A 14,246-nucleotide genomic window follows, 5' to 3' on the forward strand; every position below is an offset into this window, starting at 1 on the left:
TTTTCTCCCTTTGCCTACACTAAATAGAGTACTTTGTACCTAGCCAGACCTTCCTGGTCCAGAAATGTAAAATAAAAAAATAAATATCTAGTAACTGTATGTGTATATTGTCAAAATAAAGCTCCTGCACTTACAGTGAATACTGAAACAAAACAGTTACAACTGTTACAACAGAATGACCAAGAGCAATCCTGACCTTTGTGACCAGTCTTGAAATATGCAAGCAACAGTACTTCTTTTCTAAAGCAGATCCAGGGTTACCGAATGGGGTTCTTAACAAAAAGGCATATCCAGATGCTCCTTCCATTATTTGTTTTATGGTGAAGGACCCAAAGAATTATGTTGCTATAAATGATGTTGAAGTGCCCTTCACTTTCATTTCTGCATTTTGGTTATATGTAATTATAAAGAGTACTTACAGGAATGCAGTACTGCACAGTACATATGTAATAATAAGTCACATGTAAAAATAGGTTTACCTTTGAATGTGTGAAAGCACATTTGTCGAAAGTGCACATCCGCCAACCGGTTACAGGAAAACCAAAGCGCCAACTTCTGAAATGTCGAATAAATATCGACTTTAGACATTTCCGATCGCTCCACCGCCAAAACAAGTGCTACCATGGGTCAAAAAGGGGGCAAGATTTTGGAATTTGGCACTTTGGTTTTCACAGTTTTGGAATTTTGTGGTTTGCAGTTCGCCCCAACAGTTTCAAAGATGTTGCCGTCGAATATTCAAAGGTAAACCATAAAAATACAGTATTAGGTCTCCATTTTTTGCATGTGGTTCTACCAGATGTGCACTAATGTTATCCTTTAATCCTCAGCATGTCACACAGCTGAAACGTGGATGCAGAGTTCACTGTCCCAACATACTGACACAAACATATTCCAATCTTTTTGACCATGATTACTTGTCTTAGACTCAGTGACTCACCCTGGAGATATGTTAAATGAATAATTACTGTCTCAACTGTGTATACTTTCAACCCTGCAACCTCAATGTAAAACATCACTGACTGAAACCTTAGATATATATCACACTTTCCAATGCATGACTTGTTCACAGATGTACTTTATGCCTCAAAACCCACCTCAATGTATGATTGTGTGTATTCTGGTCTTTTCCACCCATATTATTTGTTGTTTGCCCTATACTCCTGTTTAGTGTTTTGTGTGTTTGCACATCCAAAATTGTAATGTTATAGTCTAGACAAGACCTCCTTAGTTGCAATGCAGGCCACAGGATGTTCACATGTGCTATTGTGTGTGTGTGTGTGTGTGTGTGTGTGTGTGTGTGTGTGTGTGTGTGTGTGTGTGTGTGTGTGTGTGTGTGTGTGTCCCACCTGAGATGGCATACAAGGGCAGACAATCCTAGTAACTGTTGCCACTCCCATTCTGCATTACCACATTGGTTTAACCAACAAACCAAAAACGCACTGCCATACTATTCTAGGGCTAGCACTTACTTTGTCTCTTGTTGCAGTGACAGGAACAGCTCAATCTGCTTGCCCCAATGCAATATCTTATTAATCTTGGTCCTGAAGATTACATCCACCATTATTAAGTGAAGCTACCCTTTTCATCCTGAAATTCTTTTCTCCAACTTTACCCTTCAGTGCAGCATTCATCTCTTTTTTTTATTTAGCTTTTTTTATCTTATTTACCCTCCCCCCATCTGATAACTTCAATTCCCAAAGGCTCATTTACTGGACATTATCTTATTCATTTCCATAAATGGTGAAAGTCGGGTGGCAGACAAAAGATCCAAGGGGATGTCATACCAGTGTACTAGGCTTATTTATTGTACTGTGCTCAATGCCTGTACCAGCAGCATATAACATGCACTGATGTGGTGTCAAAAGCATACCCAACAGTGGGGACAGTGGTTTCCAACCATTTTGAGCTGCTTTCTAGTGCAGTCTCCTCAGTCTCAATGGGATGACATAACAGAGCACTCTATTACAGAGAATATATTCACATTTCCTGATTCTCCATATCAGAAGCAGTAATACAAAAACAGTCACCCTGCTGAAGAGAGAGTAATTTCTGGGTATTCATCTGGCCTGTACTCGTGGTGCAACTGGCCATGGTGGTGGTGCAGCAGTTAGGATTGTGACCTCACTGCAAAACGTTCCCTGGTTTAATTATCATCTGGAGCACCTTCTGTGTGGAGTCTGCATTGTCCTCCATGTGGTCAAGTGAAATGTAAAGATATGCAGGTAGGCACATGCGTGCGTGTGCCTTCTGTGAAGGTTGGGCACTGGGCTGGTAACTCAACACCATACAATAGCGGACCAGTGATCCACTGTGGCGACCCATAACCGGGAAAAGACTTTCATCTGGCTTGTACTAAAGACCTTGTATATACACAGTATGTACAGTTTTTGCTAACAAGCTTATACACACACACAGATATATATATATATATATATATATATATATATATATATATATATATATATATATATATATATTACGGTTTTGTGTCATTTGATCAAAACCACAAAATTTTGAAACACAAACTGTGGAAGACACAAAATATTGAAAACCTAATCATGGCTCATGTTCCCACCCCACATAGCCTCCTCAACTACTCTCAGTCCATGTTTTTATCTTATGCACCTGACATAACTCATAGTAAACACCTTGCAAAAACTGAATACTGTACAATCTGCTGAATTGCTGATGTAAATAATTTTTAATAAGATTTGTATTAATTTACTTTCTCCAAATGCTAACTCTTTCAACTTTGTAACTCTGTATTTTCTTTTTTTATTTTAATTATCTCACATGTTCTGTAACTCATATGTTTTTGTATTCTGTAATTTGTTAACACTTGTATTTCTGGAGCTTTTCTCACAAGGACTCCATTGAAAACGGGCTCCTTGTGGCCCAATGGATTATCCTGGTAAACAAACTACAAATAAATAAATAAAATAATAAATGTCAGGGGCAAGCCTCCCTGTACCCCCATTGTGCCTTCTCCCCACACCCTTTGCTGATTATATATACCAACTCTAGGATCATGTAGCAGTATGGAAAGGGCAAATTCCTTTTTCAATATTTTGTGTTTTCAATCAAATGTCATGGAACCATAGATAGATATATGGATGCAGACTCTGTAAACATTTACAGGAAACATGTAATGGTCCACCAGCAACTAATGATGAAAACTTATTGCATTAAAGCACCTTGTTTTCCATATCACTAGAAATCTTTCTCACATATATCATCCCTATAGTATTAACCTTTATCTCTGACAAATTTGCATTATATTCTTCAAGGAAACCTTTCATTTTTTTTTTCTAAAATGGCTGTTGTTTAGCATGTACTTTTATTTTGTCTAAAGCTTATTTTGGCAAGATGACACAACTTTCCCAAATGCTTTTTATGTTATAGATAATTTAACCAGTGTTCTGTTAAGTTGGAGCACACTGCTGTTTTGATGTGAGTTTGATCCATAACATATAACATATTATTTAATCTAGGGCAATGCCTTTCATACAAAAATGCTTGATTTTGAGGGGGTATAGTAGTGGGTGGCTTTTGCTGCAAATGGTAACCACTTGCCTTTCATAACAGTAGTGCATTTTTGTTCTTCAGAGTTTTCCAGCTGTCATTTCTGGCATGATGAGGAAGGTGTTTACATCAAAGACAAAAGTTGCAGGGTTTGATTCTCACTTTGGAAAGAGAAAATGGTTAAACATAAAATGGCCAACAAGGACAGCTTACTTATGAATCTATACAATCGTAATGCTTTTTTCTGTAATTTATGATAGGGTTGCCTTATGGATGGTAATAAAGAAATAAAGGTAAGTGCATATTCCAGTTTGGAACCAGAACATTAAAGACTATTGCCCTTCTAATTTTAGGTATAAGTAAATTTGATACACTGTATGAGATTTGCATTTGAATAATTTATCTACCTGTTGTTAAGTATGAGTGGTACCGTTTTGGGACTGGTTTAGTGTGATAACTCAGTACCTTTGGTTAGTTGTATTAGGTAAGGGTGTACCAGTGGGATCCAAGAAGGGAATCTTACCATTTCTGAGCTGTTACAAAAGGCATACTAGTTGTCAGTCATGTTTATAGTGAGCTTGCTTATGGGTAGCCAGTTCCATAGTATTTTAAAGTCTTCTTTCTTTGCTTATTTCATACCATGAGTATTGGCACCTGTACCTGTGAATACCATGTTATCAGCTTATAGGATGCAGTTTAGTTGAGGAAGGTCTCAGAGAAGATCAAGTACAAAACTAATAATAGCAGAACTCATACTGACATTCAAGCGACACCCTAGGTAATATTACCTGTCATGGGAGAATTAACACCTCCTGCTACACTGAATGATCTGTTGGTAACCTACTTGTGAATTTATAATGTGACTTCATTGGAGAAACCTCAGAAAGCCTATGTCTTGTGTGTATAAGATATTACCCTATTTAATTGGCTCCGGCATAGTGGTCTGACTTAGCCGCTATTTTTATAATACATCTTTGCTGAAGCTGTCAGTGATCATAAACAATGATCTGTTTCTAGTTCAGATACAATGACTGATACACTGGTAATTGTTTGGGATAGTTCCAAATTTAATGATGTATGTTCTGTTTGACTTACTGACAGCAACACACTAATCATTTATATGCATGCATTAAAGTATTCCCAGTAGTGTTGAAAAATTATTTGGCATTTCAGGTTTGTCTTATACCACCTAGCCTGATGACGGGATTTAGACTGAAGAATAATCAAAGAATTGTCATACTAATTCAATAATGAGCACTTTAAGAAAAAAGGGACAAGACCTTCATACTTTCAAATATGTGGGAAAGTCATCTGCTCACCTGGGTTATAAAACATTTAAAATGAATGAGGAAATCCCAAATTTCAATGTCTGGAGGTGGGAGCACTCCTACAAGCAGCTCATTGATATACATACTGAACTGTGAGATCAGAAATGGAGATGCCTCCATTACATCCTCACTTCTTTACCAGCTTTACCCTTATTATCAAACCATGCAGCCTTGGTTGAATCCTGCTTTACCCACACCCAGATGTGGATTATTGCTAAATTATACATTGGTAGGAGGCAGCTTTCAGAATTCTGCCATCCTTTTGGCAGTTAGTTATAAAATGTTGAACTACCTTCATGAAATATATGCCAAACAGTGGACTGAGTGCAGGAACTGCCCACTCATAGACAATCAAAGGAGAAAAAAGAAGAACTTTGCTTTTATAAAGCTGCTACCAGATGTTGATAATGTATGGCTCACATCCCATTCCCAGCACATCACCAAAAAAAAAAAAAAAAAAAACTAGGGGAAGTTGGGGATGCAAGCAATGTGCAGTTCAAGCAGAACACATGCAAGTTCAAGTGTCACTAATATGCATGATCAGTAATGAGGAAGTGAAAACACTGTGACCACAGATCATAAGGAAAACATAAAAGCAGTACAATTCTTTTAGTCAGAAATATTTTGTAATGATTGTTTTAGAAATAAGTAAACTGCTTAATAACTGCTTAATATTTGTAAACCTCACTAATGTGTATGGAATGACTAATGTGTAGTATGTCAAATACCACAATAAGATTTATTGCCTATTTTTCAAACTATATCACAATGTAAGTTGTCTGAAACTGGACTAACAAAATGTTAAATGGCTGATTACAGACTACTTGGCCTATCCCTGCCTATGCATAGTTTGTTCTGTTACACTGTCTGACCATACAGGAGTCACAAGAGGGGACCTGGAAGACATGGTCTTGGGTCTCTTTTCCATTTAATATATGTGTGTGTATATATATATATATATATATATATATATATATATATATATACATATATATATATATATATATATATATATATATATATATATATATATATATATGTGTGTGTGTGTGTGTGTGTGTGTGTGTGTGTGTGTGTGTGTATCACTCATAGGTTCATAGGACGGTACTAGGCTATTGGCCCGGAGACCCTTATAAGCCTAGACAAGAATTTCACCCATATTCCCACATAGTCAGCACCTGTTTTCCCTGTCCAGCAAGTACACAGGTGGGATCCCAGGGGTATATTTTCTGTTTTCCGTCCAGTCGTCCAGGTTCCTCTTAAAGAAGGCTACTGAAGTACTCTGCTTGACATGGAGAGGAAGTCTATTCCACAGATGGGGGAGTTGGTGAGACACAAATCTATTCCACCAACAAGTTCTATTAATGTCACAGGCTAGATATCTTGTTAACATATGTATGTATATGCATGTGCATGTGTGTACGTATATATATATATATATATATATATATATATATATATATATATATATATATATACCTAGATAGATAGATAATGACATCCCATTACTTTTCTTTCACACCACAGTCAGGTACTGCAATAAAAATGATATTGTTTTGCTGACTATCAAGGCCTAGCAGTCTAGTGCACATATTCTTTTCTGAATGGCACGCTACAATAGATTCTCACTATCCCTGCTGTTGATACATTTTCTCTGAGACAGAGACTTTGCACTGAATTGCAGATTGACACTTACCATGTCTAACTACCCTCTGTCTTTCAAGTTCCTAACAACTTTCCTCCATATTCCTTCATCAGTTTTTTCTATGTTACTCTATCTGCTTCGACTCTGTCCTATTAATTCTAATTTTTTGCTCCCCATTTTTCTAGTTTTACAGAGACCCAGCTGAATAGTGTCATCCTGCCTTTTGCCACAGAATTAATGCCTGCAGTAAGTGCCACACCTACGATAGTGTCCCTAAAGTTTAACAACAGAAACCCTGATGCCTCGAGAAATATAAAGGTGCTTATTGCTTCAAGCAAGCGTTTTGTCCTTAAACTAAATACACCTATGAGATGTATCTTGCAATCAATTACAAGTAAAATAAAACAAATATAATTAGTAGACCCATCTGCATTACAAGTTTTTATTGCATAGAGGAGTACCTTGTAGTTGGAATGGGCACCGTCAGACTAATTTTACCCTAGCTTTATCTATCTTTCTAATTTCAGGACAATAAACTAAAGCCTAATCTCCTTCCATATCCCTGCAATTTTTTATTCACAGCGACTTACCTCTTACACTAAAAGGTTTGAAAAGAGAAACTGTAACATCTCTGAAGATACTCTGTATATAGCTGCATCTATAGGTTTGATAAGAGAAACTGTTACATATTTGTATATGTTTCTGAATATAAACAGTTTTCTTCATAGGCTTGAAATGTATGTTAGTACAATATGTTTGTGCATATACTTTAACTTGCTTGTCTTTATCTGTTTGTAAATTTGGAGCTTTTCTCCCTGGGCCTCCACTGAAAATGGACATGTGTCCAGTCGGACTATCCCGGTCAACAAATGTAAAATAAAATTAAATAAATAAATAAAGTGTACAAAGTTCAACATTAAGTTGACACATTACTACTGGTAATATCTCCTAATAACCATACTGCACAAGCTGTTTGGCATGTTCATGCTAAACTTTTATGATGGCTCTACAGATTGCTTGTTTTAGTAGTGTGATTTCTGTTACATCACTGCCTCAGGGTTGGGACCCACTTTATTTACCCTTGCTTCACTTGGGCTCACTCTGCTCTCCTACCCTACTCCCAATTCTCACCTCCACTATAGCAATGTAAATGCTTCATCTAAACCCTCCCACCATCCTCCCCTCCAATTCACTTCTCCGACAGTCCTTTCCCCACTACTCTATAGTCTCACCCTTTCCAACCCATCTTCTCATCTTACCTTAATTCTTAATTCTGTATCACATTCTATCTCCTCCCAACACAGTGCAACTCCTGCTAGCCAGTATCACTCTTTTCCCATCTCTATCAACACATAAAACTATCACCACCTTCTATTAACTAAATAACCTCCTCAAGCACCCAACTTTCTACCTCTCTAGCTCACTATAGTCGTATAGCTTCCAGTTTATATCTTCACCCTTATATTCTACTTCAACCTAATCACATACCCTTCCTGCAAACAACCAAGAAAAATATTTATTATATCACCAAACAAAATAACCCATGTAATGCCCTTTCACACATACCACTCTTACTGAGTGGAGATATCCATCCCAACTCTGGACCAAATGACCCAAAGAAACCTACTCTCACCACTCAGTCAGCTCTCCATTAAAATTCATTGATAACCAAAAGCAACAATAAACTAAAATAATAAATATTAACATTGCAGCATCTCCGAGAAACTAACTCATTCCCATACCTTGATAGCCCACCACAGTCAAGACGAAATTACTGCAGTCACAGAAACCTGGCTAAAACCCAGAATCTCTGATGCTGCCACCCTGCCGCAATGTAACAACATCCATAGATGTGACAGGAAAACAAGAAAGGGGGCAGTGTCACTGTAATCTTCTCCAGCAACCTAAAAATAGTACTGTTAATAATAAGAACATCACCCCTGGACAACACCAAAATACTACCTGTACTTCTAAAAGTAAATCAAAACAAATTCATATGCTTAATAGTATTTTACATTCCTCCACAAAATAACCAGCCTGCCTTGGAGGACATACTATCATGAGCCACAACATATATCTCCCATGAGAATATTATCCTTTGAGACATTAATCTTAACTGGTCAACTCCAACCCCAACCCAGCCAACAAACCAATAAACCTATTCAAATTCACCCAACTAATCTCAGGGACCAACTAGGTTAAATAAAGCAGTCACAGAAGGATTCATCATTGATTGTATTCATACTACCCACCCAGATAAAATCATCATTATGAGGTAACCTACCTGAAACCCTCCTGACTACCTCAAACCTATGTCATCTACCAAAAATCAAAACAGAGCTCCATTACCCTTTACCAAGCAGTAAGAAACTTCAAAAAAATTCAACCTCAATCACTTTATGGCCACCCTACAACAATTCTCATGGTCCAAACACAAAATCCTACCCCCAGAAGATGCCATGCAATACTTTTATAACAGTTTTCTCCACATACTAAACAACCAGGCTCCTACCAGAAAAACAAACTTATTAGAAACAACCCTGCCTCATTGTTAATAAAGACTACTAAGGAATCAATGAAAAACAGAGAAAAAGGCTGGGAGGTTCATCAAACAAACCAAACCACCACTAATTTTTAAAAATTCAATGAGCTTTGTAAGCTAACCAAAAAAATCTATACTGACAAAAAAAAAATCTAATTACAAAACAACTAGTCTAACAATCCCCCATAAGTTTTGTTCATAAATTAATAATCTCCTAAAGCCTAGCAAAACCACTTAGATAAGTCCTTTCATAGAATACAACATAGCCACCAAATTCTGTAGTATAATCCTTCACAAATAAATGCCCACAAACAAAACACACCTACCCCCAACAAAGCCAAATGCTAAATTCAATCTCAAGTCTGTCCTTCTCAGTAATATCAGAGTATTGCTATCAAATTGAAACCCACAACCCTCACAGGAGATAACATCCCAACAGAATTTCTAACCAAGGCAGCTGAAACCCTTGAGTACCCTGTCACTACTCTCATTCACAGATCAGAGATTCAGTAGTGCCAACATCATGGAAGAAATCCATCATCTTCCTCCTCTACACTATCACTATCTTACCACCATTATCTAACATTTTTGAAAGATGCATTGCCACTCAAAACTCCTCTCTTACCTTACAGAAACCAAATTACTGTGTAACGCCCAACATAGTATCCATGCCTCCCGGAGTACCCTCACTACTACTGCATATTTGTCCTTCCTCAACACAGTAAACCAACACAGGAGTGATAAATTTGTTTCCTCTCTTTTTCTTAACCTTTCCAAGGTTTTTGACACTGTGCCTCATCAAAAACTTCTCAACACTCTAACAACTCTAGTTCTCTCACACTCAGGAATCCCTTAGTTCACTGGTTACCTCACTAACCAAGCTCCATGCGTTAAGTGGACCTCAGCCCTCTCATTCACTCAGCCCATCATAACAGGGGTCCACAAGGCTCAATCCTGGGCCCCCTGCTATTTAACATTTATATTATCAATATGCGCTCTGCATCCCATCCCCCCACAATTGTCCATTATGCTGGTGACGCCACACTGATCTGTGTAGCATCAGCACTAGCTGATCTGCAAACCCTCACATAGCAATCTTTCACAAATATAGAAAACTGGCTCTTAGACTCTCAACTACATCTCAGTGCTAAAAAAGAAAATTAATGTTATTCCTACCTAAAGATCTAGCAAAAGAGATCAATCCCAAATTAACTCCATCCAAAATACTCCAACGACCTAGCAAAAAGAGATCAATCCCAAATTAACTCCATCCAAAATACTCCTATAAATACGGTCTCCACCACTAACCTTTTAGGGGGTATGACTGACAACAGATTAGCATTTGACGCTCTTATTTAGAATGTTATTAAAGCTAAAAATACACAGCTGTAGCTTTCTTCCTACCAAGCTTACTTTATGCAGTCCCAATTTTCACCAATTTCACAGCCTCACAACTTGCCAGACTATGCCGATTCTAGAAGAAAATAGCCAAGTTCGCTGCACATGTCTCAAACCGTTCACACCATTGCACTGCATTGCCCTGCATAAGCTAACCTGGCTGAATCTCACTAATGATGTAAGGGTCACCCAAATAATAGTCACCCTGAACATCCTCTACCAATCACACAAATGCTCAGGCATCGAAAATATTCTAAAATGGTACTCACTCCCCTGATCAACATAATCTGAGACCTCAAACCAATTAACAGTTACAAAAGCTCTTAATTACCATGGCTCATCTCTTTACTCCTGTAGCATGGCAAAACTTTGGAACTCACTTCCAGATGAAATTCATCTTATATCATCCCAAATAATCTTGAATAAGAAAATCAAAAGCAGACTGCTAGCTACTCTTCACTGTAACTGCAATTCCTCCCTGACTCCACCACTTAAAAAGACAGTTGCCTCAACCCCTGCAAGTCTCCTTAACTCCCCCTGAAATATGTCTGTGTACTTTCTTCTTTCCTCATACGGCTGACGTATTCTAACTCCTTTCCCCTACCCACTACCCAACCTACCACAGATGCACTATATATTATCACATGATACTTGTATTTGCCTAGCACCTGGCTGACATATTCTAACTCCTTTCCCCTACCCACTACCCAACCTCTTTAAAACTCCCACAGATGCACTATATATTATCACACGTTACTTGTAACTGCCTAGCACCTGGCTGACATATTCTAACTCCTTTCCCCTACCCACTACCCAACCTCTTTAAAACTCCCACAGATGCACTATATATTACCACACATTACTTGTAACTGCCTAGCACCTGGCTGACATATTCTAACTCCTTTCCCCTACCCACTATCCAACCTTCTCTTTAAAACTCTCACAGATGCACTATATATTATCACATGTTACATGTAACTGCCTAGCACCTGACTGACATATTCTAACTCCTTTCCCCTACACACTACCCAACCTCTTTAAAACTCCCACAGGTGCACTATATATTATCACACGTTACTTGTAACTGCCTAGCACCTGGCTGACATATTCTAACTCCTTTCCCCTGCCCACTATCCAACCTCCTCTTTAAAACTCCCACAGATGCACTATATATTATCACATGTTACATGTAACTGCCTAGCACCTGACTGACATATTCTAACTCCTTTCCCCTACCCACTACCCAACCTCTTTAAAACTCTCACAGATGCACTATATATTATCACACATTACTTGTAACTGCCTAGTACCTGGCCGACATATTCTAACTCCTTTCCCCTACCCACTATCCAACCTCCTCTTTAAAACTCCCATAGATGCACTATATATTATTACATGTTACTTACCAACTCACTGTCATCTACTCCCCACTGTCCCATCTATACCCACTAACTCTTCCCCTAGACTAAGTTGAAAAGCTTTCCCTTAAAATGTCTATGCACCTCATATGAACTTGTCTATATTCTCCTTTTTTAGTTTTTCCTTTCTTGTCTTATCTTCACTACATCTTCAATATTATCTCTACTAAACATACTGTATGAACAACAATCAAATGTTACTACCTGCTATACTTTTAATTGCATGTCTAAACCACTATGCTGATGTAAATAGCTTATGCAATCATATGTTACTATCTGCTATATTTTTATAATTGAATGTGTAAACCACAATGCTCATGTAAATGTCTTATCTATAGTATGTTAGCAATTGTTCTGGAGCTTTTCTTCCCAGGCCTCCACTGAAAACAGACAGCTCTGTCCAGTCAGACCCCCCCGGTAAACAAATGTAAAATAAATACATAAGATAAAATAAATATCAGACTCTTGTCACCTACTCAGCTGCAACGTAATTTTCTCCTGTTTATCTCGCTCTTCTTCACTACTTTTAACTGTCACTCTTCTTCATTCCTCCCACCTCCTCTGTCCAGTGTTCTTTCTTCATATTTAAGTGTGATTATATTTTCTTTTTAAGTTCTTTTTCTAGTTAAAAATTGTAAATAATGTCTCTTCCTACAGTTCACACTCATGGAAATGTAAGTCTAAAACAAGCTTTTAACTGATTAATAATATTGTTAATTAAAAATATTTGCTCCAATTGCCTCTGCTTATTATTATTTTTTTTTTTTTGTAATAACCCATTTGGACTTTCCCAGAAAACAAAATGTAAATAAATAATAAAAAATAAGTGTTAACCTTTAGTTATCAGGGTCTCTTGATTGTTCAAGTTATTGTTTTTAAGGAACACGTCTTTTATGAGGTCAGAAAATGCTCATTGCAAGATGGGTTTGCTTTATGTATGTATGGATGGTGCATTTGTGCAGCAGTAGTGTTGTCACCTCCCAGCAAGAGGTTTGCCAGTTCGATTTTCAGCTTGAGTGCCTTACTGTATGTGTGGAGTCTGCATGTCCTCCCTGCAATCGTCTGGGTTTTCCCTGCATACTCTGGTTTTTTCCCATGTTACAAAGACGTGTCAGGAGCGTTTCTCCCTGGGCTGAATTATGTGCTAATTAACTAATCCAAGATGGCAGAGCAATTCAGCAAACAATAAAGCAGTCATGCACATTTCTTGTAGCCATCTGCCATGTACTCCAAAACCTTTTTGAATACAGCCACAGAAATTACACAGGAAAGAAAAGAATTTTAGGGGCTGCTGCTCTTATTCATGCTTAAGTCTACGCTGCTGCGGCAAGATCTCAGACAAGGTGGAAAAGGGTATTTAGATCCCATTTAACTTTTTATGGTCTGCATTATATGGAAACATTAGAGATATACAGGGTGGATAGACACAGTCCAGGAACTCTGCAACCTCTTTCATCCTCACCTCAGACCAAGGGCAAACAGAGGGGAACCAGTACCTAGGAAGACCAAGATATGTGTACAAATAAGAATTTTAGCTGGAGAAACCTTTCAGAGACCCACAAGTGACATTCGGGGGGGGTCATGGGCATCAGCATCCAGAATTCTACACCAGTTCCTAAATTCTATGCTACAGCATGCCAGTGACAATATATATTTCTCCCATACCCTGAGGACAGAGCTAGAACTATGCAGGAGCTTTACTTTGAAGCACACTTACCAGAAGTCTTGGGTGCAATAGACTGCACCCACATTGAGACAAATTATCAAACAGGGAACAAGGAATTTACTCCCTTAACTGCCAGGTCACATGTAATACTTGGGGAATCATCCTGAACATGTGTGCTGGCAACCTTGGCAGCTACCATGACTCTCATATCGAGCACTCCTCACAGCTCTACCAGAGGATTTCCAGGTGTGATGTAGCATAAGGCCATTTAGTGGGGGGTGCAGGGTATGCTCTGGAACCATCAGTGGCTGATGACACCCATCGGAAATGCATGCATACCCATTGAGGAATGCTATACAACAAAAAACATCGTAGACCATGTGTTCAAGCTGCTAGTCAAAGTTTCAGTGCCTAGATACATGGGGGGGGGGGGGGCTGCAGTATGACCCCAGTATTGGTGCTGAAATTATTACAGTCAGTGCTATCCTACACAATGTCATCTTGCAAAAACAGCTGCTGCAAGAACACCAAGGAGTAGGAACACACATTTTGTCACCACTGATAGGGTTACCACATTCTCATGCAAGTGAGGAGTCAGAGGGGGAACCCCCAGCTCCTGTGGGTGAAGGTAGATATATGCTTGAATAATATGCCCTCACCCTGGCCAAGGTACATCTATCATCCTATGCACATACATAGAGTAAAACCGATGCCAGACAATGCTCAC

General features: G+C 38.3%; 1 protein-coding gene across 2 annotated transcripts in view; it reads left to right on the top strand.

Annotated features, from left to right (window-relative positions):
- The window catches only part of LIPH (lipase H), a 328,988-nt gene that overhangs the window by 1,623 nt on the left and 313,119 nt on the right, over positions 1-14,246 (top strand). The window lies entirely within an intron of this gene.

Source organism: Protopterus annectens, chromosome 16.part0 (assembly GCF_019279795.1).
Source record: "Protopterus annectens isolate FY-2018-M chromosome 16.part0, PAN1.0, whole genome shotgun sequence".
NCBI lineage: Eukaryota > Metazoa > Chordata > Ceratodontiformes > Protopteridae > Protopterus > Protopterus annectens.